The 26,278-nt window shown below is 36.3% G+C and overlaps 1 protein-coding gene across 15 annotated transcripts in view; it reads right to left on the bottom strand.

Annotated features, from left to right (window-relative positions):
- Positions 1 to 26,278, bottom strand: part of METTL4 (methyltransferase 4, N6-adenosine) — a 527,313-nt gene that overhangs the window by 14,972 nt on the left and 486,063 nt on the right. For 9 of the 15 annotated variants that reach the window (XR_013831370.1, XR_013831371.1, XR_013831372.1 and 6 more), the window contains 5 exons: positions 15,362 to 15,459; positions 13,805 to 13,892; positions 7,136 to 7,231; positions 3,798 to 3,916; positions 1,494 to 1,624 (listed from right to left, as the gene is read on the bottom strand). The gene's annotated coding sequence lies outside the window, so the exon portion shown is untranslated. Of the gene's footprint in view, positions 1 to 1,493; positions 1,625 to 3,797; positions 3,917 to 6,282; positions 6,541 to 7,135; positions 7,232 to 13,804; positions 13,893 to 15,361; positions 15,460 to 15,591; positions 16,304 to 26,278 lie in introns of those variants that run through there. The other 6 variants (XR_013831378.1, XR_013831381.1, XR_013831377.1 and 3 more) reach the window with 5 other exon arrangements.

Below are 26,278 nucleotides of genomic sequence, written 5' to 3' on the forward strand. Positions count from 1 at the left end.
AGTCAAGCAGAGAGAGAATAAATTCGCCCTGACTCAGCCTTTCTGTTCTATCAAGGCCTTCAATGAATTGTTTGTGGTGCCCAACATTGAGGAGGGCAATTTGCTTTATTGTCTACTGATTCAAATGTTAATCTAATTCAGAAAAGCCCCTCACAGACACACCCAGAATAATGTTTAAACAAATACCTGGGCATCCTCTGGCACAGTCAAGTTGACACATAAAATTAATTATGACAGGTGCATAATAGTCAAAAATGTTCTGTGCTGAGAGAGATTAAATTACTAATGCAGTTACTTAAAGAGTTTTTAGCCAGAATACTGTATTAAAATCTCAATTTAGATTCTTCTCCCTTTATGTGGCCCTCTGCCAATAGACACACACACACACACACACACACACACACACAGTACACACACACACAGAGGCAATTTTGAAAGACCTTTACTCAGCAACTTTTTGGACAGATAGCAGGGACAGTTTGAAATAATTTGGTGCTTTTTCTTCCTTTTGTAAAAGACTGAGCACATTGAGGAGGCTAATTAGCTTGCCCAGGATGGGAGGAGAGAAGAAGACAGGAGGACAAGATGGGAGTGAGAGGAAAGGTGCCCTAGACCCTGAGCAGCACGCAGAGGTGGAAAGGCCTCAGCAGTGATGTAACTGGATACACAAACTGCTAGAAAACAGGATAAAATACATAATTTTTATATAAAAATAAATCTATAACATAATAATACAAATATATAAACCAACTATTTTCAGACACTTTACCACAGGTAACACAGGACTGTGTCCCCTAAAAGAAGAGAAAGAAATCGGCTGAGCCAGGAATAGCTTTCTGCCTGGAGGCATTTCCCAGCGGGAGCTCAAGCACAGGAGACCAAGCAGAGGGAGCTGTCGTCCTGAACTGAGGAAAGAGAGGTCAGTGGCTGTTCCGGTGGCTGAAGCACCTAGGCAGCTGCACAGGAAGAAAGCTCTAGAAATCATCATGAGGCTATTTAAATGTATGCTGTGCTTGCAACACTGAGGCCATGCTAGAAATGCCCTCCCAAGCTTAAAAGCAAGCCTTTAGACTTGAGGAAATGTGACAGAAACTAAAATAGATTTGGAGCTAGCAAAAAAAAAAAATTCCCAGTATGATTTCTTCTTTGATCTGTTATTGAGATGCCTATTTATAAGTTTCCAAACATATGGACTCTTTTGTTATCTTTGCCTTGTTGATCTCTAACTTAGTAACACTGTACTGAGATAACGTGGTTGGTATAATATTTGATTTACTGAAATATGTTGCAGCTTGCCCTATGGCTTAATATATTATCATTTTTGGCAAGTGATTAATGCGTGTTTGAGAAGAATGTAGACTCTCTAATTGTAGTCTGAACTACAGATATACATTTGCCAGTATATCTGGTTACCTTTAAGAATAAGAGATGCATACTTGGATTTTTTAATGTCAATAAAAATCAGTAACCTTACCCTTTCGGAATGGTCTCACCTTCAGCTGTGGGTAGCTTAAGTTGGAAACACAAGAGAAGAGCATATACTAGCTGGCAAGGTCACATGTCCACACCTGTGGCTACCTGGTCTCCCAAATGCTGCTGATGTTACTTCCAGTTGTATCTAGACCTCAGAAAACACACAAAAAAGTCAAGAGAATTAGAAAGCCCTTCAACAGAGGGGAAGGTAGCTGTGACAAATAGACATTTCAATAGGGGGAAGAAAAAGCTATTAAGATAAACTGAAGATCAAAGTGTCTGAAAGTTTCCTTAATACTAAGTTGACTAAAATAGTTTAGAAGAGATAAAGATTTACATAAAGAAGCATAAATCTCCAAAGAGAATTGACTCAATTTTGCAATTGAGTGGCGGGCGTGCTAATATTTGGTGGATGAGATTCAGAGGCACAAAGGAAAGGCATTGTCCTGGGAGATGCCCTAACTTTCCTACAGTCCTGGGATCATCAGTGTAAAGAATGAGACTGTGAAGTAGTCCTGACAACAAGTTCCTTCTGCCGCTCAGGATTTAGACCACAGTCTAAGCCGCATTGTCCAGTACGATAGCGGGGAGGCCACATGTGGCTATTTAATTTAATTTAAATTTTAACTTTAATAAAAATTAAATTTTCCTTTAGTTATTTCTTAAATTAAAAATGGAATAAAATTAAAAATTCATTTATTCCATCACATGAACCTACTTGAAGTGCTCAATGGCCACATACATATTAAAGAACACATCCTTCATCACAGAATGTTCTTCTGGACAGTACTGGCCTAGAGGGCACCTATGGTCTCCAGGGGGCTCTCTGTCTCAAGAGCAGGCTCAGCAGATTCTGGACAGGCAGGAGGGCATCAGAAACTCTGTGCTTATTCTCCTGAGTGAAGTTTGAGGGGGATGGAAACGAGGAACGGGTCCAAGAGGATGCTGTTGTGTGAGAAGATGATTGCCTGAGGGAGAACTAGCTAAATTATGAGGGATGAAAACAAAGGAAAAGTAGAGACCTTGACAACTGAATGTCCCCCTGAGGGAAGATAAAGGAGTCAATGAGGAAAAAAGTATTTCTTTTTCCACCACTGGAGCCCCACTGGGCTATGTGGTTAATCCCTAGCACAAAAGAGGTTATCAGACAATGTCAACAGACTGAGGGTGAAGGGAGAGAGGGGTATGGAGAACCTTGCTTTTATACGTTCAGAGGGTTAACTGTTCATGACTTAGGGGGGATTGGAAGATGATAAAACTTTTGGCACAGAAGACTCATCTTTAAAATTTTTAATTTATCTTATGAAGCAGCTATTTGGGGATTATGGCAATTGACATGATGGTCTAAGGTAGAAACTAAAATGTAAAATGAGAACTGTCATTTACATATTCTTTCATGATAGTTAAGTACATTAAGGAAAATTATGACAGGTATTGCTGGCAAAAGCATGCTGGTGGTTTTTGCAGTTTCCACACAAAAATGAAATTATGCTTTCAATAATGTTTTTCTGGTTATTGCTTTCTCTCTTTCTGAGATTCCAATTTGGTTCAGATGAATTTAAGAATATCCCACCAGTCGGGATTGACATATACAACTACTATGTATAAAAGAGATAACTAATAAGGACTTACTGTATAGCACAGGGGACTCTACTCAATACTTTGTAATGGCCTATGAGGGAAAAGAATCTAAAAAAAAAAAGTGGATATATGTATAACTGATTGACTCTGCTGTACACCTGAAACTAACACAACATTGTAAATCAACTATACTCCAATAAAATTTTTTTTTAAAAGATTAAAAAAGAATATCCCACCAAATAAGAAGACTTGAAGAGTTCTGTGCTTTGTTTTCAGTTAAGAGCAGTGGGCATGATCCAAGGTCCTGAAGAGCAAAACGAGCTTCGACTTTTGGCAAAACCGTCAGGAAACGCTTTCTACCAAGACCCATTCCTGCCTCTCCTGAGCAGTGAATCTTGTCTGATCCTTCCTGCAGAGCTGCTTTAGATATCCTAGATTTTCCCTTTTTGTGACTATTTGTGATAATTTTTGAAATCTCAGATATTTATGATAAATGCATCCAGAAGTTCCTTTTGATTCCCCAAGATTTGAGTGTATCACCTCTTAAGGGATATATATATATATATATATATTTATCACAGGGAAAATGTACAGTGCATTCTGATAATGTGTTTCATCCTTCACAATTTATCCATTTGGAAACCTCTATTGGGCAAAATCGCATAAACAAGGTTATATATGAAGAATATAAACTCAAAGAAATATTAAAGTTTTCTATAAAGATGAGATGTTGTGATTGATACCTTCTATGGGGATCTTTCTGGATAAACTGACATGACTTTGTTATCAGAATTGATTTCCATTTAGGAGGACGTGCGCTTTGGCCTGATGACTTGCTATATATGAATCATCATTCCATTACCTGCAGGAAAAAAAAAATGCTAGTTTCTTGTTCAGCTTAAGAGAATAAGAACTTAATTTATTGCTAAATTCTTAAGAACAAAAGTAGTTTTGTATTGCAAGTTTTATTGTCAAAGACTGCCTTTCTCTTTCCCTTCTATTTTTTATGCTCGTCATGTTCAAGACAATACAATTGACAGTTAATCAAGGGGCTTAAGAGCTGGATGCCCCCTAGGGTGCCTGGGGCACCTGGCAAACATCTTTCTTGGTACCCTTGTCTACATGCATAATTTGAGTCACCCCAAATCTAGAAGCCAGAACCATTCTGGTGGCCCAGTCTCATATGCCCCAGGAAATAAATATTGTCCTGCCTAGTGGGAGAGATACATTTGCCTGGGAGCCCTCCTGGAAATGGGAAGACCAAAATAATGCCATAAATGCAGAGCTAAGAGCTGCTCGGGGTATCTAGTGGACCCCATGCCTGGGATAGAAGGTAAGAGAGAAAGAAAGAGCCACAAGGGAGAAACCAGAACTACAGGCTCCCATGGATTCCGGACCAGGCTCAGGTAGCCCTTCTTAAACAGCACTGCCACCCAGCAGTTTCCAGGCACCCAAAGTGGACTTCAGGCAATTTCCAAATGTTATATTAAAAATAATAATATATTTGATATCTGTCATAAATGTACATGACAGATGATGTATCAATGAGAATATTTAAATAGAAACAATGAGAAAATATAATAGAAATCTACAGAAATATTATGTAAAATGAAAATATTCAGTTACATCTGTCAGAAGAGACTGAGTAACCAAAATATAAGGATTTTGAGAGACAAACATAATAAATAATATATATCAACCTAGGTATACTAATGATATATATCAACCTATGTATACTAATAAGAAAAATTAACTTCTTTCCAATTATTGTGAAAATTTAAGAAATTGATCTGATATCACAAACACATGGACAAGCTCCAAAAAGTAGAATAGTACATAATGTATTCTCTGACAACAGAACAATAAACTAGATGTTATCAAAAGGAAGTAGGAAGATAAAGGAAGGACTAATTACTTAAAGGGGTAAATGTAATTATTTAAAAATCTTGAGTAAAATAGAAAATCAAAATAGAAAGTACAGAATAATTTTAACATACTGGTAACAAAACAGGTTATGTTAAAATATCTAGAAGTTTCACTTCTGGTTATGGTTAAGATCCTACTGGAAAGACCTTTCAAATAACAGCTATTAAGTCCTGGTCATTATAAAAAGATAGCTTCCTCATCACACAGCAGAGTTAAATGGATCAGGGACAATTCTGGTAAGGAGTACATAAATAAAGGAGAGAAGTTCCATGTTGTGCATTCACAACTTTTTTTTTCCAGGCATGTGGGCTAATGAGAGCATTGGTGGAAAAATACTGTCATTCTTGACTGGGGTTCCAGAAGAATAAATCCAGGAAAACAAGGGCATTTGAGAAAGAGTAACCCCCAAAGGGAAAGAGCCAGACTGTGGACACCAAATTTGATCTACCTAAATCTATGAGTGACCCCAGAATAATAAACGTCCAGAGTGAACTCAAAGCCACCAGCTAACAACAGATCTAAACTCAGATCAGAGCTGCTATCTGAAAAGCAGAGCTTACAGTTTAAGTCTAATCAATATAATTGCCTGAAAAGTCAAATGAAATAGCATTCATCACAGAAAAATAACAGAATCCAGTGCCCTCGTAACTTAAGTATCATAATATCCAACATGCAATTCAAGATTAGTTGACAGCTGACAAATCAATAAAATGATATACAGAAAATAAAAATCAATGGTCTGAGTGAATCATATATTGGAATTAACAGGATTTTAAAATAGCTACTATAACCATTCCCAAAGATGTAAAAAATATAAAGGCTTGTGATGAATCAAAAGATATAAAATATCTTTAGTTAAATAAAAATCATTTTTAAAAGACAAAATGGAAAGTCTAAAAATGAAAAATACAATGTTTGAAATAAAATATTCACTAGAGAGACTTAGCAGATTAGAGATAGCAGAATCCATAATTTGACCAACATCTCTCCTTCTTAATTCTATCTTGGCAGATTTTTCTTTGCTTTTTTCTTTCTTCTTCTTTTACTTTTTTTTCCTTTTTTTTGTACAGGGTTGGAATCAGGAAATTGTGGATGAGAACATATTTAATTTACTAAATGAGAAATTTGGCATGCTGAGGTAAAAGCATAACAAAAAATTACACTTGATCAAAAAAAAAGGAAGGAAAAGGTGGTTATCACCAAGAATCAGGTGAAACAGCCAATCTCCTGCACTGCATACTTTAAAGCTCTTTTTAAAAAATTTACTTACTTACTTATTTATTTATGGCTGTGTTGGGTCTTCATTGCTGCAAGGGGGCTTTCTCTAGTTGCGGTGAGCGGGGGCTACTCTTTGTTGCAGTGCACAGCCTTCTTATTGTGGTGGCTTCTCTTGTTGTGGAGCATGGGCTCTAGGTGTGCAGGCTTCAGTAGTTGTGGCTCATGGGCTTCAGTAGTTGTGGCTCGTGGGCTCTAGAGCGCAGGCTCAGTAGTTGTGGTGCACAGGCTTAGTTGCTCCACGGCATGTGGGGTCTTCTGGGACCAGGGCTTGAACCCGTGTCCCTGCATTGGCAGGATGATTCTTAACCACTGCACCACCAGGGAAGTCCCACATTGCATTTTTTAAAAATCACTTATTAAGCAGAGACATTGGAGGTAAGGTGGTAGAGCTAAGAAAAAATGTCAGTAGCCCCACAGTTTTCTTTCCGTTTCTCAATTCATTATCTCAAGCCTCTTACAAATTAGACTTTATAATGTCTCTCTGTGATCGAAAATCCAACTGTATTTAGCCAAGGTAAAGGCAGCAAAATTTGATTTTTTACTACAGAATATTATAACAAATCCTGTTCCATTATACTTTATGAAATCTGCTTTATAGAAACCTCTACCAGAAATTTAAATGTTTCTAGTCTCATACATAATTTCTTTCTCTCAACATTATTCTCAGGTAAAAATGGATGCAAGTATAAGCCACAATGACACCCATAAAAAATGTCTCCTGCTCATTCCTATAAAAGATCAGCCTTTGGTAGCTTCCATCTTAGAGACAGATTCAACAGTTTACTTTTATAGGCGCTGCAAATTGCAGTGGTAACATTTTTCAATTTATTTTATTTGTTTGTCCTTAATAGATGTTGCTTTTATTTTTTATTTGTACCTGTGGTCTGACATTTCCTCTGCATCCATTTCCAGAACTTCTGAACCATAAAGCAATCCATGAGCTGATCCCAATCAAGTTGCTGACCACATCTACCTGCAATCAATGATAGTTTCATGTCACTTGAATTCTACAGAAGCAAAAACAAACAAACAAAAACAACCAAAATTTGTTAAGTGAAGAAATTCTTAAGTTGGTATTAGCTATTTCTGAAAATTCATTTTCCTACGGGCTTTGACTCCAAGCTCTCTGTGGAGATAGGCAAAATGTCATGCCGGCAAAGTCTGTTTTGTACTAGTCTCTACTTCCTAATTCTGTGTCTCTCTCATCTAGTGGTGCCTCCTGGCCTCACCTGCTCATCACCGATTCTAGTTCTGCCTTAGAAGGTTTAAAAATTTTTGATTGTAGACATTTTCCATATTTAGTTGGAAATAATGAAGAAACTTTGTACAAATATGTTGCATACAATCTAAAAGAGAGTAAAACTTTCAACCACAGATCCAGCTCCAAATGGATAATTTTGGGTATCAAATTGACTGACTGTCTCTCGATTCCCCTGATATCAATCTGGCAGTGCAACTGAGCTGTGGGTTATGCTGCCACACTTTTGTGGATGCTAGGAGAAGACGGGTTTCCTGAGTCAGAGATGAAGTAACTTTTATTATTCAGTAGCAAGAGTAACATGATTTTTTCCACCAATTTTGCAAGTTCCAATTTCTCCCAGGGTACACGAGGGAGACTAGGTGGTATCTGCACACACAGTGGGTTGTGCTATAAGAAAGAAATCCGGAGCTTAGGTAAACCAAATTTTTATAGTAGTAAGAGGAAGACATTGTCATTAACTCGATTGCATTAGACAGTAAACATGCCTACCCATTGCTCCAGAGGGAGAGACACTACTTCTAATTTCTAGGGCTATTAGCTAAACATCCTTGAAAAAATAATCCATAATTAAAGGCAGTTAGTGCCTTGCTCATAAACCGGGTAGAAACAAGAGAGATCTGTGGATAATTATCTTCCAACAAATACTTAGCGGCTTTTATTTTACAAAACCTTTTTTAATTTTTGACAAAATACCATCAAAATAAATCCATAAAAATTTTGAACACATTCAGGTTTCAGGCTATTTTTTAAGTCATTAAAATTCAGAAGGTTTGAGAGAAGAGTAGTTTGCTTGGCATACATAATGGTATTGTTTCCAAATAATACCAAGTTCTCTTGTCAAGTCCATCAGAGAGTCAGTGACTTCAGCGAGACCTGAAAATGTAGAAATACCTGCTGATAAGTCAACTTGGTTAAAGTTAGCAGGGAAGACCCACATGTAATAGATGCCATTGTTTTCTGAGAGAAGAGACCTTTTAAATCACGATAATGGGAAATGGGGCCTGAAAGACAGCAATACCAAATCCTAACTGGTATTAGGTATCCAATCAAAATTGATCCTAAAACCATGGGACATATTTTCCTGCAAAAATATGTAATGTTTAGTGTTTCAACTCTCCAACAGAACAGGAAGTATATTACATAATTTCAGTAGCACTGAAGTATTAAGAAAAGTGACTATGTACATTCATAACAAAAGGCCCAAATTAAAACTTTTTTATAAGAAAACATTTGGGTAAAATTGGTTTTCAGCATTATCTGTAAATTGCAAGAAAACTAGCTTGCAGTGGGGAGGATAAAAAGATAACTAAATGGGCAAATACTTAGCTTCGTTTTTCAAATACCTGAAAAGTTGAGTTTTTCTATTTTATATGAAAGTGTGTCTTTAAAATGTGGAGCCTAATTAGCAAGCAATAAAACTGTCTTGCCAAGTGGTTCTAAAGGTCTAGCTCATTAATAATATAAGAAGAATCTTCATTAAGCTAGAAGACATTGCTACTTTAAATATATTACACATGATCTTATAATTTTGGGTTTTATAGTTTTAATTGAATGTTTGCACCACTTATAATGTCACAGCCTTTATGATTTCACTTAACAATTGCCATCTGAAACTTTTCACATTATCCTGTAAGTCTTAACAAAATGTGTGTGTGTGTGTGTGTGTGTGTGTGTGTGTGTGTGTGTGTGTGTGTGTGTGTTTTCACCTAGGTTTCCTTTTTAAATAAAAAGATTAGGCTTTTAGACAGGCACAACAAAAACATTATTTTCTGGTTTTAATTTTCCTGCAATGACATTAATTATTTATTCCACAGTTACTGAACACCAGATATATATAAAATATCATGTTTATTACTGGCATACTTAGATAAATATGTCACAATCTTACACTAGTGAAATTTACAAGCAAGTAGTTGATTCAGATATGCAAACAATATTTTCCTAAGAACAATTTTTCCTAGCTTGAGCTACATAACTCCGAAATACTTTTTTATCAGATAATTTTCATTTTTAGAGCTAAATGGGTCTTTAAAACTCATTTAATATAACTCCTTCAGCTTTTAAATAAGAATAAAGAAGTCCAGGAAGATGGTTATTTGTCCAAGTGTCCCTGTAACCCTGGAATTAGAAATAAATCTCCAAATTCAAGTCTAAGCTTTTTCTGTTGGTGAAAATATCTGAAGCACAGTACTTATGGTAGATCACCAAACCTTGAAATATTTGTGGTAAGTAGCAAAGACACCTCCTAAGAATGATTTTCTCATTTTTATATAAAATATGATTTTAAATAAATATGAACAAATTTGATATTATTGAAAATTATGGTTTGTTAATAACATTTTATTTTTTAATTATCATTTGTTATAGTTACCAGTTTGCCAAACTACTTTAAAATAATTTTAATTAATTTACGCTCTGTAGAGTTCAACTTAATTATACATATACTTACTGTATACTTATTTATATTTATATATTATACTTATTTATACTTATTTATCAGTATACATATTTATACTTATTCCTGTTTTGTACTCCCCTGAAAAATTATTAAAGGACACATACTTGAAAAGTACTTCAGACATTTAGATGAGGGGAAAAAATTCATGAAACTCAAATTTGCTTACATTTGTATCAATAATTATTAAAAGATTTAGCCTAATGCACACAAGTTAAGGGTATGTTACCTGCCTAAAAGACATCAGTGCTTTAAAAAAGGGCCAATGTCATGTCAAATACACCTTCTGTCTGCTCTATGTATCAAACACTACTACTAAATAATAGCTCTTTTGTCTCTATGGTCCTTATGAGTAGAACATGTATATTGAGAGTTTTTGTATTTTTGCTTTCGTCTATAGCTGTAAGAGGCACAGAATGTCTCCCCATTACCAAGGGAAATGTCAGAAGCCAAAATATACTTGATCAGTATAAAACGGCTACCAGTCTAGACCATTAAGGCCCCCAAAGGTCCACATATAGTAGTACGTTTGACTGTGTACTTTGAGATTTCATATACTTATATTGATATTCATATACTTATATCAACTATATATTACATATAATATGTTTAAATATGCACATACATAACATTATTAATTATAATTATATTATCAATTGATCAAATATATATCAATACATAATTGATCAAATATGTATTAATTATATATAAATACATATACACCTATACACACATGTATGTATTCAGTATTTATTTGAAATATTTACATCTAGGTCCAAAGAAAACTCTAGCAGAGAATATCTGAATTTAGCTTGCAAAGGAGTGGTTTAATTATTCTTTTGGTTGCTAAAATGGATCAGAGACCAATTCCAATGTGCGTGGGGGGTGGCTTTCCCCCCCCACCACCAAAAAATGCTTAGGACACCAGCTGGGTTTCCTACAATTCAACACAGTGTTGACACTACCTACCAGGAAATAGCATCTGTTCCACAGGTTACGGGCTCAGTCTCACAAGATCACCCTCTACCTCAGGGGCCAATCGCAAGCCTAAGTTAACACCTGTGCATCTGACCAATTGGCTATACACTGAAGGTTGCAAGGATCCCCCTCCTTGGATTTCAGATGCTAGTTTCAAGTCCAGGCTGTAAACTGTACTTCTGACTAACTGGCTGTAAAACAGAGGTTCCCATGACCTCTTCCCCCTTTGGATTCATTTAATTAGCTAAAGCAACTCAAACTCAAGGACACATTTACTTACATTTACCAGTTTATAATAAAAGGATATGATAAAGGACACAGATGAACATCCAGATGGAAGACATGTGTAGGGCAAGGTATGCGGGGAGGCGTGTGGAGCTTCCCTGTCTTGCCAGGGCTCGTCACTCTCCTGGCATCTCCATGAGTTCACCAACACAGAATCTCTGAACCCTATCCTTTTGGGTTTTCACGGAGGCTTTATTACACAGTCATGACTAACTAAATCATTGGCCATTGGTGACTGATTGCACCTCAGCCCCTCTCCCCCTCCCAGAGGTTATGTGCAGGGGCGGGGGGTGGGGGGGCGGATTCTGAAAGTTCCAGCTGTCTGATTACAGGGTTGGTTCCCCCGGCAACAAGGCAGCATTCGTTACCTGAGGGCTTTCCATAAGTCACCTCATTAACAACATAAGATACCTTTATGGCTCCCATCACAGAAGATTACAAGGTTTTAGAGCTCTATGCTCTAAAATAGAATGGGGTCAAAGTCCAAGTATAAATTTTTCTTGTTATAAATCACAACATCCCAGTCCCAAAGTACAGTCTAGCACCAATTATATGAAAAATTCTTTCCAGGATAAAAAATTATATGCCAATCAGAGGATTAAGATTTTGGAACTAATGTTGTTTCCTCTGTCACCTGACCTGAACAACATGCTGAAAACAATACAGAGCAGTGATGATTCAGATGGAGGCATTTCCTAGGCTTGGACAGCAAGCTGGATGGCATCTGACATCAGTGACGTATTGATCCCACAGGAAATGCACTGTTATAGTCAATATCATAAACTGAAGGTTTAAAAGCTTACATTCTCTACTCAGCCAGCAACTACTGTGTACCTATGTGCTAGGCACATTTCATTTATCGTGAGTGTAGGCATTATTTACCTAATTTTGAGTATAAATAAATTGACACTGACCCCAGAGTGGTTCAGTGAATTGCTTAAGGAGACAAAGCGAGTCACAAAAAGAAGTTCTTTCTAGACATAAAATTTAATGTCTTTCCCTATGTTTGTTTGCCCAGGTAATTTGAGGTAGTAACACATTCCCTTGGCACTTTCTCTGCCATGATATAAACCCCTTGATCAGCAGCAATACTCTATGGAACACTCGGATGGTGGCCAGGGCCTTCAGTGAGCACATGGATGTGGTGCTAGCAGAGGCATTGTGGCAGGGAAGACAGATCCACCTGCAGGATACGTTGTCTCTCCCAGTGAGGATGAATCAGTGTAATCAATCACCCACCAGGTGGCTGGCTGGTACCCCTGGGAACAGTGCCATATTAGGGGCTCAATAGCATTTACTGTTAGCAAGTTAGACACTCATCAGTAGTGGTAGCCAGGTCAGGTAAAGGAAAAGGAAGACTGTGCTGTAGATCTCATGCATCACTGCCACCGTGACACATCATTCATGAGCCTATTATGCAAACATTGGGTGGGCTGATGAAAGTGGTTGACTGACATCCTCAGAGTGCTTCATTTTGTCCTTTTAATTATTAACAGCCTCCTTAAGATACCCTTTTTTGGTATTCACATGAGACACAAATATCTTCACACTGTGCCAACTCCAAGTGACCCATCTATCTACCTGCTTCTCCCCCAGACTTCCTTTTTACCCATCTTACAATCCTGTTCCTTCCAAGTCCCCGACCATCCAGTGCAAAAGGAAAATCAAAATGCTAAGAGAGTGCTCTGAAATGGAGCCTGGAGACCACTGAGGAAGTGGGACTTATGCACATCTCAGCAGGATGGAATCTGACCTTCTGATCACTTATCTTCTTATGGCAGGCAGCCAGAACATCTGCACAATGTTCCAGAAACTCAAGACACTCATCGGACCCTTATACTAAGATAACTCAAGGTAGCTTATCTGCTTATCAGACCCTTACCCCAAAACAACACGGGACAGCCATCTCTTAAGGACAAATATTTCCTTTCTTGTGTCAGAGTAGAGCCTCATGGTTTTTGCAATTTATAAGCCCTGACTCTATCTCTTCCCTGGAACACGTTTTCAGTTTTACCTGGATCTGTGTCTCCCAAATTGCAATTCTTAAGACTCCAAATAAATTATTTTCTTACTTGCAGCCTTCTGTACTGTTTTTTTTTTTTTTTTTTTTTGCTTTGGTTGACATCAGTCAAAGTCTTAGCAACTTCCCTCAAAACATTGTAGATATATATTCTGGAAACTCACTCCAGATAATCTAACCAAATTTTGGCCAATGGGAAAATGTTTCCTTTACTGCTATCCTTCAGCATCATGTCTGAGTTGAGCCATAATGCTCTAGTCACCCACTTTCAGTTGGTACCAGCATTTCTTGCAGACCTACTTATTTTCAAACTATACCGAGTTTTTTCTTCTGTTACCTGGTCATAAGCTACTTCCTATGACAGACAGAGAGGAGGCAATGTAACAGGAATGGTACTGAAGGAGTCTGAGGCACCCATCGCATAATGTAGTTCTGAGTTCATTGCCTTTCATACAGCCTTTCCAGTTGGTGATAAATTGCTACTGCTTATACCCACCTGTATGGCTTACTGAGTAAGATAAAATCCAGTTCATGACAGAAAACTTACGCTGCATGGGCAACTGCATGGTGTTCCACAGTTAAGCATTCACTCTCTAACAACGCCCAGTAGCGAACACGGTAGCTTTCACCAAGCCCTGTAGCAAACACAGCACAAGGCCCAAATATAAGGAATTTGTGTATTATCTGTGCACACAGAACAAATACCAGGAATTTAAAACAGTAATATTAAATACATTTAATGATTTACAGGAATAGGCATAATAGGAAAAGCGTCATGAATAATTCCACTCTTATACAATTTTCCCCAAATTGATCTATAGATTTCACACAATTCCAATCGAAACTTCATGAAGCTTTTCATAGAGATTAACAAGCTAATTCTAAAATTTAAATTGAAATGCAAAGAACATAAAATAGGTAAATAAACTTTGAAAAAGAGGAACAAAGTTCGATCCTGACTTCAAAATTTAATTTAAAATTATAGCAATCAATACTGTACAGTATTGCTATGAAGATAAGTATCTAAATCAATGAACACTCTAAAGAAACTAGAAATTGTGCATTGGGAAATGATAGTCCACACAGTCCCTGAATAACACATGATCCATATAGAAAAAAATAATTAAACTTGACTCTTATCTTACACTGTATAAGAAAATTAAATCACAATGCATTATACGTACATTAAATATACAAGCTAAAACTTCAAAACTTTTAGAATATCTAGGAGAAAATACTTCAGTCTTGGAGCAAGCAAAGATTCCTTAGCTAGGTAACAAGAAGCAAAACCTTCAAAATAATTGGGAACATGAACTGAATCTAAATTTTAAAAAATTTGCTCTTTGAAAGTACATCGATAAAAAAAATAAAAATGCAAGTAAAGATACGAACGTCCTGTGTATGCTTGTGTATTCTGCACTCTTTATTAGATTAACAGAAAACAAACATAGAATAAATAAAATTACCAGAGCAAAATGTCAATTCTATAAAAAGACCAAAAAAAAAAAGAAAAAGAAAAAAAATTGACAAATCTCTGGCAAGTCTTGAAAGAGGGAGAAAGAGAGAGAGAAAAGGCAGAACAATAAAAAATTATTAAGATATAAGAGGAATATAACTCAGACATCACATTAAAGACATTAGAGTACAATTTTTTTGAATTTTATTTACTTTGTTTTTTATAAGCAGGTTCTTATCAGTTATCTATTTATACATATTAGTGTATATATGTCAATCCCAATCTCTTTATTGATAGGCATTTAAGAGAACCATATACCATGTTTACAGACTGAGAGTCTCAGCATAATAAAGATGTCAACTCTCCCCAAATTGATCTACAGTTTCAATGCCATTCCAGTAAAATCTCAACAGCTCTCAACAGGTTGTTTATGAAGTCTGGAAAGCTGATTTTTAAATTGATACGGTAGAGCAAAGGGCCTAATTTTTTTTTAAAGTTTGTTAAATAACAAGGTAGTGAGAATTGTCTTAACAGATATCAACATAATGCTGTGCCATACGCTATGATAACTAAGACAGTGTGGTGTTAATACAAGCACAGATATGCATAAACAATGCGATAAAACAAAGATCCAAGAAACAGACTTACCCATAGTCAGTGGAATGTGCTTTATCGCAGAGCTGGAATTTCAGATCTTTGGGGAAAGATCTATTTTTCAATAAATGGAGCAGCAATTAGGAATCTACCTACAGAGAAATATGAAATTAGACTCCTACCTCTCAAAATAGATAAAATTTAATTCTAGTGTAATGAAGATCTAAATATGAAAGGCAAAATTATAAAATATTATAAGATAATAGAAGAAAAAATGCTATGACCTTGGGAAAGAAATGGATTTCTTAAACAGGACACCATAGCATATATTGAGGAGGTCACAAAACGTTGAAGTTATAGCATTAGAAGGATCTTCCACGTGGACTTTCAAATATCCCAGGATATATGGAGGACATGGAGTAGAGAAAAAGAGAACAGTGGTTAGAAGAAGGAAGACAAAGAAGCAAAGGCCAAAAGCCTCTATGATTTATGAAAGTAGCCATTAAATCAGAAGACGACAAAAATAGAGTGGAAGATGGAAGTATGGCGCATGGCATGGGCCTCATAAGAGGATAAGATTTTGCACACAGGAGAACGTATAGAACCTAAGAGCAACGATGGAGTGCTAGGAGAATGGCTGCCTCTTGGTGGTACGTAGAGTATGGGGAGAAATAATAAACCAGAACTCAGGAGTGCTGGCTCCCTAAGAGGTTGTACCTTGGGGGAGCATTGGATTTCCTTTCTGCCAAAGGGTTAAAGAGGACAGAGGAGGACTAAGAAAATAAGTGTATTTATTTATAATGGTTTTCTCATCACAGAGGCCACAGTAAAATTGAAATATAATGGGAAGAAGATAGCAGTGGAGTAAGTACATAGTATAAAGACAACTATAGGGACTTCCCTGGTAGTCCAGTTGTTAAGACTCCATGCTTCCACTGCAGGGGGCACAAGTTGGATCCCTGGTTGGGGAACTAAGATCCCACATGCCATGCGGTGCTACCAAAAATAAAATGTTTTTTTTTTAATTTGTAGAAAAAATAAAGACAACTATAACTGAATTCATTGCAGAACTTAAATAATAATAATCATTGCTAGCATAACATGACAAGATGAGAAGCACTGCAGAGTTAACTGACCCAGTTCATAGTCCCAGGAAAATCCCATGTGTTGTGTGAAGTATAACAAGGTCAACAGTGGGAGCACTTGTTTAGATGTTCCCAAAAAGGGTAGCCACTATGGACACTGAAACAACAGGAAAACTGGGCTCTGAAGAGGACTCAGCTCAAAAGAGGGAAGAGGTGTGCATGAAGGCAGAGTATTGCCCTGTCAGATGCATACATCTGGCATCTCAAATTTTTCACCACTCTGTGCATGTTCACAAATGACCGTGAAAGTGTTGCAGTATTTATTTTAGGTTACAAATAAATTTTAGCCAGTAAATGAATTATCAACTATGAAATTTATGGAATATTTCCACAAACAATGAGGATAGACTGTATATACTAATGGTCTGCAAGATTTGGTCTTCAGATGTCTTCTGTTGGTCCTAATAATGATAATCAATAATATGCTAAACACAGATCACATTCTTCACTTGTTTAAATACTTTTATATTTAAATATTTATATATAAATCTCTTTATATATTTTAAAATTGGAGATTTAATACTTTTAAAATGATGGATTTTAGCTGCTCTTTAAAATTTGGAGGATGTGGCAACAATTAGGTCCCAGCTCCAGTATGGCAGTAAAATCCACTAGACCCAAATAGTGGCTGAACACTTTGGAGGGACAGGGCCTGTGCTCTCCAGTTCCGTCTTTTGAAACACCTGCCTGCTACGTTAACTGACATTGGCCAATGTTGGTGTTGAGTTTGAGATCCCTCCTTTAGAGGTCTTTAGCACAGTCTTGTTTTTCTCCACAAGCAAACAACCTATACCAGTAATTCCAAATCATGCTTGCCTTAGAATTTCCCAGGAGTTGCCATTTCCTGAGGATTCACGCACTGATGGCTGAGCAAGTAAAACTCTTCAACTGAAACACTGCCCTTTACTCTTTGTTCAGGAAGACCTGATTTCCTAGGAAATGTGTCTAATATTATTGGATAAAAAACACTTTTCAACTTACAACTTTACAAATAAATTTCTTAGGCTCCCTTAATTTAGTGAGTTGATACAATTCTGAATAAATTTAGTTCTGCCTCTAGGACAACCAAGTCTTGAAGAGAAAATTCTTCCAATATTATAATTCTAATCCCAGGGAATCCTATGTCATTTCCATTGGTTTGGGTTATTTCAAATACTAACTACACCTCTTATCCTGTTAATACCCAACCCCTTGCACTGTAATTCCAACATTTGAGTGGCCATTGCAAAGGTGTGCTTCGAGCTCAGTTTCTAGGGTAATGATTTTACTTAAAATGTCACTGAGTCTTTGCCTTATGTCTAAAATCCAATATGGTGTTCCCTAAAATGAACACCAATTAGAGCTAAGTCTAAAGTGGCCAATCTGAGCATAGGAAACATTCAAACGAGATACAAGTCCAACACAAGAAGCCTTAAAATATAATTTAGATATTTATTTTTAGGAGGAAGCATCATGAAGTAAAACTATCTTAAAATCCTCTTTAGATATTTCTCCACCTTACTAGAGGTTCATACAAAGCACTGCTTTTAAATACTGCCATCTTCTTTCTTCAGTCTCCCTTTTCAATGCTGGGAGGCTCTTTCGTTGACATCCTTCCTTTTATAAGCAGTAGACAAGAACTACTTTAAAGTCTCACCAACCAATGTACAATATCACTCTGAGCCTCACTCCTCTGAGTCTCATCACACTAATTTTGAAATTTTAAAAATGTACTATGGTTGAATGCCTATCTATTTCCTCCACTACACTGGGAATTATTTTAAGTCAGAGACTATCTCTTTAGTATCTCTTGGGACAAGCTGATAGCAGGTATTCAACATATGTTAAAATTGAATGTCCACTCGTACCAGGTTTTTGTCAGTGGAACACATGTATGTGTTCAGTGGAGATTTTCAACACATGTTGCTTCAATTTATTAGGCAATGGCATGTAAGATTCAGAGAAAGTGGTATCAACTTGAAGACTTGGATTGAAGAAGCTTAAAACTTTTGCAGCCCAGGCAGTTAACCTTGAAGATTGATGGAATATTATTTTTAGAGCATGAAAAAAATATAGGCAGTTGCTTTATTTTTTTAATAGTTATTAATGGTAGCTGTCAGGCATACAATTATTGACTGAAGATGAGTCAGATTGGCCATAAAAAAATGTGTGTCCTGAACACAAACGGAAAAGGTCCTGTAATTGTTATAAGCTCACCAAAGAGAGTCTACTAATTAAATAGTAGAGTGTTTACCTGTAACAGCCATTATAGGAAACTAATGAACTTGTTCAAAGGATGCAAACAAGTTCTCACCTGCTCTGTCAGTCAATAATACTGGAAAGAAGCAATTTCCATCACTGTAGGGACTCACAAGTTAATTCAGAAACCACCAGATTTTAATGAGCCTCAAAGCCAACATACTGGGTGGTAAAGTTCAGCCATCAACCTTTTCGTCATATAAAAGTCATTTTTAAAATATAAAATATGGCATAAAATTGTACAAGTCTCTACATCACTCATTCTATCTAGAAAAGGAAGAGGAGAAAAGAGAAAAAACAGAAAGGTGGTCTGTTTTGCTAGGGCTATACTGCACTCAACAAAAAGCAGAAGAAACTGATTAAAAATGAATGAGTTAATCAAAATCTCATTGTTTACTGTATATTCAATAGTCTTATCAGAAAACATTAACCATGGCACATAATGAGAACAGAGTAAGCAAGAAAGGTCCTTCTGCCCCATGTATACTAGTACATGATATATTAGTACTCTCAAATGTATAGCTGTTTCTATAAAAATATATTGTTTTAGAATAGAAAACTATAAAATTACATTCAAAACAAGTATTTAACACTGAATTATATGAATAGTTGTGTTTACTGTAAAATGAAGTTAGGTAGAACAATTGATTTATAGTTAATTAATATTATGTTCTCTGAGACACTAGTCCACCATCTTCTTGGTCTGCTGGCTTTCCAAATAAAGTCACTATTCCTTTTCCCAGCAACTTTTCTTTTGATTTATTGGCCTGTGGTGCAGGGAGCAGTACTAGCTTAGACTCAGTAACAATATGAATTCTTTTATTTTTTTTCTGATTTTTTGCACTAGCTAGAACCTCCAGTAAAATGATGGATAAAAGTGGTGAGAGAGGACTTCTTTACCTTCTGATTTTAGAGAGAAAACATTTGGACTTTACCCATTAAATAAAATGTTAGTTGTGAATTTTCATAGACATTCTTTATCAGGCTGAGAAAGTTCCATTCTATTCCTAGTTTCCTGACAGTTTTTGATCATAGTAGATGTTGGATTTTGTTAAACTATTTTAGAAAACAACATGAAATAATCATATTAATTTTCTTTTGTAGTTTCTCATTATGCTGAGTTACACTGATTTATTTTCAAATGTTAAACTAACCTTGCAATCCTGGATAAAACCCATTTGGTCATGATGTATTCTTTGTATAATGCTGGATTTGATTTGCTAAGTTTTTGTTAGGAAATTTTTCATCTATATTCATGAGGAAAATTGTTCTGTAGTTTTCTTTTCCAATCTCTCCCATTATGGTTTGGGTATCGGGGTAATTCTGTCCTCATGGAATGAGTTGAGAAGTATTTCATCTTCCTTAATTTTCTGCAAGACTTAGGGCAGAATTAATATTATTTTCACTTGAATGTTTGCTTTACTAACGAAGTCTTCTGAGCCTAGAGGATTGTTTGTTTGTTTTTGTGGGAAGGATTTTAACTATAAACAATTCTATTAATAGGTACAGGGCAGCTAAGATTATTCATTTTTTCTTGAATTAATGTTGGTAAACTTCTGTAGTTCATCTAAGTTGTTTAATTGCATTTATCAACAAACAGTTGTTCATAATATTCCTTTACTATCCTTTTAATACCCGTAGAATCTGTACCGATATCACCTCTCTCACTTCTGATTTTGGGAATTTGTCTCATCCCTCTCCCTCTCCCTTTCTCTCCATCTCCCCCTCCCCCATCTTCTGTCCTCTGTCTCTTCTTCTTCTCCTCCTCCTTTTCCTACCCCTCCTCCTCCTTCTCCCCCTTCCCCTCCTCCTTCCCTCCCTCCTTCTTCCCCTCCCCCCTCCCCCTTCCTTCTCCTTCTTCTCCATCTCCTTCTTCTCCTTCTCCTTCCTCTTCTTCTTTTCTTCTCCTCCTCCTCCTCCTTTTTCTTCTTCCTTCTTCCTTCTTCCTTCTTCTCTTTCTCTCTCTCTCTCGTATGCCTGGGGTCTTTGCAGAGGTTTATCAATTCGAACTTCTCAAAGAACCAGTTTTGGGTTTCATTGTTTTTCTCTTTTTTGGCTTTCCCCCCCTATTTTATATTTCATTGATTTCTTCTCTCATCTTTGTTATTTCTTTTTGCTTGCCTTGGACTTGACTCTTATCTTCCTCCCTTTTTCAGATAGAAATTGAGGTCCTTGATATATATTTTTGTTTTTTTTCCCTGAAGTTCTGTAGGTTTGGCGTACTCATCGCTCTCTGTTTCACTTGCATACATCTATTTAATTAAATATCTTGAACATCAAAAATGACTTTAGAGAAGAATGCAACATTTGCCCTTCCTGGTTAACCCAGAAATAACTTAAACCTTTTTTTTCCTAGTTTCGAATATTTTCCAGGAGTTTTCTTAATGAGGGGGATGCTATAAATAGGTAACAAAGATGATCCAATCACCCAGAATTCTCAAAAAAAAAAAAAAAACCTTTAAAATTTCCCCTTTGTCTATATCAAGATATAAATAAACTTAAGGTAATCCTCTTGATCACTTTCCTAATATTGTTTCTTAGATGGTCCATAAACTTCTTTAAGTTGATTTTCTCATGATTTTGAATAAATTTTATCAATGCTTCCCCATCTTTTATCCTTTTTCTCTTTCTCCTTAGACTTCTTGGACTTCTGTTGTATCAGTTTTATAAGTATATACTGAAGTTAGATTGCTTGGGTTTATGTGATATCTCTATCATTATTCATGGCTGGACCTTAACCTCTTTAGCTAATGCTACATAACACATCACTCAAAGCTTAGTTCTTTAAATAACAATTTATTATTATTTTATCTCTTGATTTCATAAGTCAGGAATTCATTCAGTGCTTCTCTCTGTTCCATGATTTCTGGGGCTTCACCTGGGATGACTTGAGTGACTGGGGGCTGCAATAGCTGGGTGATAGCTGGGGGTCTTCCTTTTCCTCCATGTGTTCTCTACAGATAACTAGCACATGATGGCCTCAGTGGCTCAAGATAACAAGGAAGACATTGCAGTCCTGTTAAAGGCAAGCTTGAAATTGGCATAGTATCAATTCTATCATACTCCATCATCAAAAAAGTCACAGGTTCAAGGAGAAGGGAAACAGACCCCATTACTCTAGGAGTGTCAAAGAATTTGCAGCCCTTTTTAATGCACCTCTATGTGTATCAATAGATACTAGTATTCCTAGACAACTCTGTAATTATGTAACATTGTCATAGTCATTAAATTAAGATGGCTTTTCCTTATAAGCTATCTGGATACCAATACTTTTTAATAAAGGTTAATTGTTGACTGATTATAGAATTTAGCCATGCCTTCTGTTGGAGATTTGAAAAGCATAGTAAAAATTGAAGAGGAAGAAAAATTTGAACATAATCCATCCAGAGGAAGCCACTCTTAGTTTGTAAAGTTTCTGCCAGTGTTTTAGTTTCTTTTTAAACTTTTTTTTCTTATTATAATAGAGATAAATGTTAAAATTTTGATGATAAATGTAAAAGAAAAAAACCCTAGCTTATAAATAATCAAGGATAACATTTTATTATATTCCTTCTTAACCTTTTTTTTACTACACTTATACTATTATGCCTCATTGAAATAATATACAATATTTATATTGTGCTGCTTTTTGTAGTATTTCTAAGCATTTTTCTCCTAACTGAAATACAATTAAACTCTTTCACTTATCAAACATATGTTGAGAGCCTCATATTTCAGACAGTCTTCTAGGTTGTTGGGAAACTTATATTCTAGTGAGGGAAGACAAACAACAAACAAATTAATGAGAAAATATAGGAAGTGATGATTGCTGTAAAACTAAACAGGGTGCTGAGACTAGAATTGGCTGCTTTGGCTGGACAGTCAGGAAAGCTGTCATTTATGAGATGCTATAGAAGTTGTGATCTGAATGATAAGGAGCCAACCATGAAAAGATCTAATAAAAGAGAATCCCAGGAAGAGGAGGCAGCAGATGGAAGTGCCCTGAGGCATTAATGAACTTGGTCTGTTTGAGGAGAAGAAAGAAAGCTATTATGGCTGGAACATGCTGAGCAAGGAGAAGAGAAACACATCATGTAGCTGAAGAGTCAGAAAGAGCCAAGACCACATAGGACCTTGGAGACAGGGTAAGGAGACTTAGAATTTTATCACAAGTGCCATAGGGATCCCAAAAGGATTTTAAACAGGGTTTTAATATAACCCAATTTATTTTTTTAACATCTCTCTGGCTACTGTATGAAGAATGAAATATAGGAGGTCCATTGAAGAAGGCAGGAGACTAGTTCAAAGACTATGATAGTAGCCTAGCTGTTGAGTGTTGGAAATAGGGCAACAAGCATTTATGAAAAGTAGTCATACTTCAAATATGATTGGACAATTGACAATACTCCCCTGTGCATTGGATCTGGCAGGAGCAGGAGGGAAGGAAATGTAAATGTAATGATTATGAGAACTAGATTATCATAGCATATTTCCATTCTAAATCAATTATCTGTGCATAATATATTTCTATCTTTTCTAGAGCTATATGAATAATAAAGTCATATATTTAAATATCATCTATCTTTAAGGTTCATATGCTCTCATTATTGTTATTTTTTAATGAATTCAACTTCAACTGCTCTGTTGAGAAAGCCGGGAAAGTTAATGTCTTGCAGATGAATGGACTGTCAATGCAGAAACTCACTACCACATAATATTAAAATATATTGTTTTTTTTTTTAAGAGAAAGACACCAGACTTGGTAAAATGTGACAAATTATAAGCTACTAAAGTAGTGATAGTTAGATTTTAGTGTCATGTGGAAAAAAAAGAGTCAATAATATTTTGCATTTACTATACAATGACCTCGGGTACTTCTTTGCTAGTAGTTGAAGGTTCAAAAGGATTAAGCAGGGGTTTCAGCTTGATCTAGAGAGACATAGTTTTGCACAAGAGAAGAGAGTCCTGAACTCTGTTCACCGGGATTTTACACAATTCTTCTTGTCTATGTGGAATCTCTTAACTACAGAGCTATGACTTAGAAAAGAAGCTCAGAAATCTTTTTTATCAAATCAATTTTTATTGGAGTAGAGTTACTTTACAATATTGTTAGTTTCTTTCAGAAATCATTTTGATCTATGAAAAATTAGCACTCTTTCCCATTCCCAAGCAAATCGCAATAGTTCAACACCTGTTGTTAGTCTTTAGGTGTTCATAAATTGCTAGTAGGTCATGATCAAAAAGCCAACTGTTATGCATGCCATTGCAAGAGGCAGAGAAAGCACATAATAAGAAATTTTCTTTGGCTTTCTCAGCGACAGAGACAAGAAGGCAGGACTGTAAAATTAAAAAGTAAAATGTTGATTTAAATGGCCTCTTTGAACTCTTACGTAAACCTCCTCTAAAGAGTAACTGAACTTTGCATTCCCATCTAAATTTGTTAGTACTCTACCCCCACAAACATGAAATTCCATAATTAACATCAGATTTGATAGGTAAAGAGCTGCAGAATCATCATGTACTTAGTTTTAGTTTGATTTTTAAAATTCAAGTGAACAAAGAAACATTATTCAATGATTTCTAAGAAATGTGACAAAGTGGGGTGAGAATCCTGAGCCTGCTAGGAATAGCATTACGAACTCAATATCGTTAATAACCCTGTTTTTCTTTTTCTCTTGCAAAATTAAGATAATAATGCAATCATCCTCACATACCTGGTAAAGGTTAAATTTAAAAATATATTTCAGGTGCTTAGCAGGACACCGTGAGTTGTGCTTTTTTGTGTTTGTGATCGCTGTCAGGCACCATTCTTTGCCGAGTGGTGGCGAAAGGTCTGCCAGCAGCTTACATTTTACATCTTAGTCTTTATGAATCCCACTGAAAAATAAGAATGATTCTTCCCGAATGTCTTCATCAAAGGCCCTAGAATTGATCCCATGTGCATGGATTGAGTCATTGAGAACCAGAAACCCTATGTTCTGACTGAGCTGGACAGGACTACATGCTCACCCCTGGAGGTAGGAAGGAAATTCAGAGGCTTCCAAACCCCATGGATTGAGGAGGGTGGGAAGTTGTTTCCTCAGAGAATCATGGGTGTCTGACACAGAACCCCAATTCTACAACTCTAACTCAGTATTCCCTAACTATGCATATTACCTTGAAGAATTTCTAAAGTTCTCTGCATCTCAGGATTCTCAATTGTAATATACTCTACTTCATAAAGTTAGTGTGAAATTTTAATGAAATTGTATACATGTACGTTAAACTAACTCACATTGGGCACATGGTAGGTACTAAATACATGTTAATTCTCTCTCTCTGTTCTCTCAGGAGCAATACAGAATAAGCACAGCATGGACTAATGTTTGAAGACAGCTATAATGTCTTCGCTAATTTTTTTTCACTATTGCAAGCTCAGAGCCATCCGTTGTTTTTCTAATATCTTGGTTTTAAGCTAGTTCATCATTCTGGTCTCTTCGGCCTTTCATCATCCCACTTGAATTGTAGTGCCCAGATCAGAACACAGTATTCTAACTATTCCATCACGAACTTGGTTGTAATCTCCTTTGAGATTGAAAGTGAAAATACTTTCACTGATGACATGAGATTCTGTCACGACAGTGAGTGCAGCATTTTATTTCCGCAGATATTTGAGCCAACTAAAACCCTAGGCTTTCTCCACAAGCTCTGCTGGTAACCTATACTTCTTCTGACCTGTGTCTGTATAATTGCCCTTTGGAGCATAGCCTAGGAAATTTATTCCTATCCAGTGTTATCCTCTTAGACTTTGACAATTATTTATGCTTATTTATTTGATTAGTGACAACATCCTTTTCAGTATGGATCAACCACTCATCGAAGCTTCATGGCATATACAAATTTGACCAGTGTTCCCTGGTATCTTTATTCTCAATTTGAACAAAATCAGGACCAGGAGGTGATGAAGTCCTTCAGCACAGCACACATTTCCTTCTAAGCTGGCAGTGGTCTCATCAACAGCATCCTAGTCATCCAATCAATTTGGAATCCTACTCAAGTACTATTACTAGCCAATATGTATATACGTGTTTATACAGGATTGTGGCAATTAAAATAAGCACAGAAAGTTCTATCCAGTTGCTGAAAACATACAATTTTGTTAACTTTATCATTCAACCAGCATTGCCTTATGCCTTTGTTTGTCACTAAGTTCTTAATATTTCTTTCATAATAGGAGCTTCTTCATGTAGGAATTCATAATGTTAATCAAAGCAGTTAGCATCTAGGCTGTGGAAACAGAGGCACATCTAAGCAACTAAATGTCAGGAAATAAAGGTTATGGCCACTAAGACAGTATGTCAAATAGATTTCAGATAAAATCAATAAAAATCACATGTAGACAAGAGGGCAGAAGAAATTCTGAGTTTCAAGTGATGGCTGTTAATTGATTCTGTTCCCAGTGGAACAACCTGCTGGCCTCACTGCCACAGATAAAGAGGGTTGACTTTCCTGTGTAATATATTGCAATGCAAAGAACTCTGCTGTGAGACCTCTCCAGAATGATGGTACCTTTAACAGCTGGAGGTGTTGAGCATAATGACATGGGGATGTATACCTAAAGACTCCCACT

The sequence above is a fragment of the Stenella coeruleoalba genome (genome assembly GCF_951394435.1).
Source record: "Stenella coeruleoalba genome assembly, chromosome: 14".
In the NCBI taxonomy this organism is placed as follows: Eukaryota; Metazoa; Chordata; class Mammalia; order Artiodactyla; family Delphinidae; genus Stenella; species Stenella coeruleoalba.